We start from the raw sequence: 6467 nt of genomic DNA on the forward strand, positions 1-6467 counted from the left end.
GCCAAGGCTTCTTCGGCAGCACCTCCCAAACCCGTGACCTCTACCACCTAGAAGGACAAAGGGCAGCAGGCGCTTGGGAACACCATCACCTGCAAGTTCCCCTCCAAGTTACACATCATCCTGACTTGGAAATATATTGCCATTCCTTCATCGTCACTGCGTCAAAATCCTGGAACTCCCTCCCTAACAGCACTGTGGGAGTACCTTCACCACAAGGACTGCAGCGGTTCAAGAAAGCAGCTTCTCAAGGGCAATTAGGGATGGGCAATAAATGCTGGCTTTGCCAGCGACACCCACATCCCGGAACAAATAATTGAAAAAAAAAATCATGTTATCTCTGTATCACATTTGCAAAAATATTTCTGCTAATTGTCCCAAGTGGTATGCAATACAGTAGGTTCTTTGTCAAACAAGCTGTCACATGACATAACTGCTGCTGTTCTCTTGAAGACAGATACTAAGTGAAATAGTCCCATGTGATTAATCAGAACATAATTTTAACTAGTTGGTTGATGAATAATAGTGCTCACGAGATCATCTTGGTCTTCAGCTAAGATGATATGCACCCAACCTTCTCCAAGGCCTCTTGATCTTCAGTCAGAAGCTAGGAATTGCATAAGACTGATGATTCACACTCCCATTTTACCCTTCCTCCTTGTGGGGAGTCAACTTTACAGCACTTCAGAACATAAAAAGGCAAAGACGAACGTATCCATCCAGCTTGTGCCATTCTGACTTACACCATCTACCCAATCATCAACCCCACGCTCCCCTCCCCAGTCACACAATCTCCTGGCTGAGGCAAAAAGCAAAAAAAACTTTCGGCCAATTTCGGAAAAAACGCTGCGAAATTCCTCTCTAACCCCTGATGGCAATCGAGTAAACTCCAGCAGACTGCTGTAACTAATATAAGTGATGCCATAATTATTAGTAGCTAAGGTATGGAACTTGCTGTGTGGGGATGTATACAGAAGACTTGTAGCATTATATGGCACTGCACCTTGTTACTTTGGTAGTTTTCTTTCATCAGCATTTATCTTCCATCCCTGACAATTACACTTTTGTATCAAATCACACTGCAGAGAATGGGTGTCACAGCAGAATTTTTCCCAATCTCAGCCATGACACCAAGCAGAGGCACCAAGCAGAGCCTAAGCAATTTATCTCAGCGAAGTGTATTTTCAAACAACTAGCTGCTTCTGTGCCTGCTATTGACCAGTTAAGAGTGTTAAAAGAAACATGGGAGCATTTTGCTTTCCCACAATGTCATCCAGGGTATGGATGAGTGTGTGACCCAGAAGAGGGAAAAGAGGAAATATAAAAAATATTACATTGGCGAGAGGTTTGGCACTAAACTGGCTGCAGCATAGTGCCAATGCGTTCTTGAGAAATTGCTTACTGGTTGGTTTACATCCCAATGTGAAACTGTTAGGTTTGTTGGTGAGTATATGTTTCTAGTGAGAAAATAATTAGTTAACTCTTACCACTGCCTATAATGCAAGCGACTCAAAGTGACACTTGTGGCCAAAATTTGTATTAGCTATGGATTACACTGGTCCACCTTCCGGGGGCCCAAATGTCCATTGTTGCCTCCAATCATTCCAACCAGGATGACATTGTAGGAAAGCAAATTTTTGTTGGATTTAAAAATCAGCGAAGTGGGCATGATTTCCTTCACAACATAAATACACATGATTAGTTCTATAGATGTTGGCTAATTATACTCACCAACTCATAAATACCATAATAAAGATATATTAATAATTTGGGCTAAAGTAGAGCATGAGCACAATTTTGAGGTCCCTTGCAGCAAGCCCGCAGTGTGTGAATTATTGTTGTGTCTGTACCTTTCTACCTAGACACAATTAGGACTCAGAACTCAGAGATTCAAACATGAAGGCCTAGAAATTCAGTAAGGCTCTGCCAGCTGGCTAGCGCCCAAAAGTTAGCGCTGCGCGCGGAGCCAGTTGCGCCCGTCAGATATTCAGTTTTTGCGCCCCAAGTCGGAACCGGGCGCTATTCCAGGGTGTGCCCGCCCCCGCTTGGGGTGCTGAAACTGAATTTCAGCGCTGTAGGCGCCGCTGCGCCACCCCCTGCGGAGCGGCAGGCTGCGGTACTGCAGGCCTCCTCCTTCTCTTAAGGGGGAGGTGCCTGCAACGGGGAGCTCGCCGCTTGATAGTGCCGGCAAATGAGCCCGGCACCACGGAGAAGTGCCGGTCTCGCGGAAAGCAGCCGGCAATGCCGCGGGGGGGAGGTGGAGGAGGCCGGGGAAGGAGGTGCGGCCAGGCAGCCGCTGAAAAAGCGGCCGGCCGCACCTCCGCCTTAACTAGCGCCACTAAGGCTGCAGCACGGCCCGGTCTTCACAACGTTGTTTGCGGCCGCTGCGGAAGAGGCGGCCGCAACTAAATATGGGGGTCGGGCCGGTACCGGGGCACTGCGCACACCGATGACATCATCGGTGCCGGCGCAGCGCTACCAGCTACCGCCGCCATTACCGCAGCGCTGAATATCAGCGCAAACTCCTCTACTGGCGCTGAAGCCCTCTTTGGGCGGTAACTGGTCGCACACGCAACTGAATTTCTAGCCCGAAGTGCTTTATTCAAAAAGAAAGTTCTGGAGAGTACCGAACAAAGAGAACTAAAACTTAACCAAGAGAACAACCCCAACCATTTATCTGCTGTGACAGCGCCACTGCAGGTGGGAGGAGAACACACAATATATAACATATTCCTCCCCTCTTAAATGAAAGGTTCCCATTATTCCTCAACAGGTAAGTTACTTTCAATGTACTCAACTAACCAAGGGTAGAGGTAGACTGCCTCAAACCCTGACTTTACCCTGGGGTTTATTCTACCCCAGTCTTGTGGGTAAGTCACTAAGCCTACAGATCCAAGCGTCTTGGAGGCCGCCGCTCTCTGACAGGATACCAGCGGTCATCGCTGGCTTCCACAGCAGTAGGCATTGACACAGGCCTAGATAGAGAAGGTGCCTGTGTCAGTCGAAAGTCAGGAGTTTGCACAGGTGGAACAGTCTATTTGACTTCCTGTGTTGAAGAAGAGCAGTGTGGCAAAGGAGGCTGGTTTGCGGTATCATCCAGAAACAGTTCAGGCCAACCAGCCATTGGAGCCTCTGTGGCTGTCTCTGCTCCTAGCAACAGTTGATCTGTGTGTCTTCTCCAGACGACGTCCTCAGCAGTCTCAACCGTGTAAGACACAGGGCCCATCTGCGTGATCATTGTAGCAGGAACCCATTTCGGTCCAGTGTTGTAGTTTCGAGCTAGGACGTGCTCTCCAGGATGAAACCGTCTCTCCTTGGCTCTTTTCTCTCTCTTTTCAACTTGAGCTTGTTGTTGACGATGGACAACCTGCTCTGCCCTTGGAGGTTTGAGTAAGTCAAAACTTGTCCGCAACTGCCTCGTCATCATGAGCGAAGCGGGTGAAGTTTTGGTTGTGGCATGCGGCTCGTTCCTGTAGGACAACAGGAAGCTGTTCAGATGTTGGTGGATTGAGCCCTGACCTTGCAATGCCTTCAAGGCGTGCTTCAAAGTTTGCATGAACCTTTCTGCCAGGCCGTTAGTAGAGGGGTGATAGGGCGCAGACCTGATGTGTTGGACACCATTCACATGCAGGAAGGTTGAAAACTCCTGTGATACAAATTGTGGACCGTTGTCACTTACGAGTTGTTCTGGTGAGCCATAACGGCTGAACATCTCACCAAGTTTCTCAATTGTTTTCTCTGCCGTGGTAGACCTCATCACAGCGACCTCCGGCCACTTGCTACGAGCGTCCACAACCACCATAAACATCTTCTCTTCGAAAGGACCGGCGAAGTCCACATGTACTCACTGCCACACTTCTTCAGGCCAATCCCAGGGGTGTAGGGTTGCCAGCTGTGGAACATTCTGGACCCTTTGACATGGGAAACATGTTTTGGCTTTCTCCTCAATACTTCCATCGAGGCCTGGCCACCAGAAGTAGCTTCTTGCCATTTCCTTCATCCGAACCATCCCACTGTGGCCTGTATGAAGTTGTTGCAGTATAGGTTCCCTCAGAGGTGGCAGAATGATGACACGGCATCCCCAAAGAAGACAACCTGCCTGGACGGAGAGCTCATTTCTTTTTGAAACGTAAGGTTTCAAACTAGGAGAATCTCCTATAGCTCTCCCTCGAATGACATCATCCATTACCTCAGACAGGACTGGATCGTTGCGGGTGTACCTTCGCACCTGAACTGCAGTGGCAGGTGCTCCCTCCACTTGTCTAAAGTAGAAGATGTCTGTCTGACGAGGCTCTGGGGGAGTAACAGGCAAGAGCAGCCTCGAGAGACCGTCTGCGTTGCCGTGCAAGTCTGATTTGCAATATTTGATGTCATATGTGTGTCCTGACAACAGTAAAGCCCACCTTTGCATCCTGCTTGCAGCAAGAGACAGAATTCCGGTGTGGGGCCCGAAGATTGAAGTCAATGGACGGTGGTCCATCAGGAGTGTGAACCTTCTCCCAAACAGGTACTGATGAAATTTTCGAATTCCAAAAACGATTCCCAAGGCCTCGTGCTCAATCTGCACATAGTTACTCTCGGCCTTGTTCAAGGTGCGTGATGCGAAGGCGATAGGTTTCTCTTCCCCAGAAGGCATGATGTGGGATATGACTGCTCCCACACCATATGGTGATGCATCACATGCTAGCTGCACGGGTAGCTTTGGGTCGAAGTGTGTCAGGACCTCCGACTTCAGCAATGCTTTCTTTGCTTGGGCGAAAGCTTTGTTGCACAGTTCAGTCCATTTCCATGTTTTGCCTTGACATAGCAACTGATGTAACGGCTTCAGCAATGTTGCTAAGTCTGGAATAAACTTCCCATAGTAGTTAAGTAGCCCCAGAAATGAACATAACTGGCTCACATTCTGGGGTGCTGGGGCCTCCACGATCGCCTTGACCTCTGACGGCGCCTTATGCAGGCCAGTAGCGTCAATCACGTGCCCCAGGTACTCAACTGAAGACTGAAAGAATTCACATTTGTCCTTACGAACTCTGAGTCCGTACTCTTTCAGTCGCTGTAGTGTCGCATCCAAGTTCATAAGATGATCCTCCTCATTTGTCCCAGTGACAAGGATGTCGTCCAGGTAGCACTGGACTCCTGGCAGTCCACTCAAAATCTGATCCATTGCCCTTTGGAATAGAGCAGGGACCGAAGTAATTCCAAATGGAAGGCGGCAGTACCTGTATAGCCCCTTGTGTGTCACAATTGTCAGCAGCTCCTTTGATTTGTCATCGACATGCATTTGTAGATAAGCCTGGCATAAGTCTATTTTGCTGAACTTTTGCCCTCCGGCCAGGCCCGTAAAAAGATCACCAATGAGGGGAACAGGGTACTGTTCCACAGACAGCACCGGGTTAATAGTCATTTTAAAATCCCCGCAGATTCGAACAGATCCATCCTTTTTCAGGACAGGAACAATGGGTGTGGCCCATTTGCTCACGCTCACAGGCTCCAGGGCTCCATTCTCGACTAAGGCCTCCAAGTTAGCCTCAACTTTTGGCCTAATTGCATAGGGTACAGGTCGGGCTTTGTGAAACTTCGGCTTGCTGTCAGGTTTAATGTTCAGTCTCACGCTGATCTTTTTCATGCTCCCAAGTTCACCATTGAAGAGTTCTGCATGTTTGTTTAAAACTGCAGTCAGACCTGACTCCCCTTTTGACATCATGCGGACTGCAGGCCAGTCCAGCGTGATTTTCTCTAGCCACGCACGTCCCAGTAGAGATGGGTAATTTCCCTTTACCACATATAGTGGCAGTTTCGCAGTCTGTCCGTTCAATTTAACTGTCACCTCAATGGCGCCTCTCATGGCCACAGGTTCGCCGGTATATGTCTTTAGCGCAATGTTTGTTGGCTGAAGGGTAAGATGCTTTAGCATTTTGTTGTAGACAGTGTCTGAAACAAGGGACAAGGGCCTGTGTCCACCTCCATCCGCACTGATTGTCCCTCCACCAGCGGTGACACCCAGTAGCCATTTGGACCACCTGCAACTGTCAGTATGTGCACCTCTTCCTCCTCAGAGGTGTCGCTCCCCTCTGTTTTGCTTGTTCCATCATACTGCACTGAATGAACACTCTTTTTCTTCTCTTGTCCAAATACAGACATTTTGCTTTCATGCTTCCCAGCTCTGTCTGTTCTTTTTTTACCTCTACAGGCACGTTCAATGTGACCTTTTTTGCCACAATTTTGGCATTCCAGCTCCGTACACCAGCAGTCATTAGCATGATGGCCCGTTTTCCCACAACGGTAACATGTGCTGTTCTGCGCCCTTTTAGGCTCAGACGACACCTTGTGAACTCTCCCTGTTGAACTCAACTGGTGAGCCTCCTTTTCCGCCATCTCCATGGAGACACTAACTTCAATGGCCTTTTCAAGAGTAAGGTTGTCCTCAGTAAGAAACATAGAAACATAGAAGAAGGGAGGCACGGTGGCAT

This window comes from Somniosus microcephalus, chromosome 11 (assembly GCF_052327205.1).
Source record: "Somniosus microcephalus isolate GS21.2 chromosome 11, FLI_Smic_1.0, whole genome shotgun sequence".
Classification (NCBI taxonomy): Eukaryota; Metazoa; Chordata; class Chondrichthyes; order Squaliformes; family Somniosidae; genus Somniosus; species Somniosus microcephalus.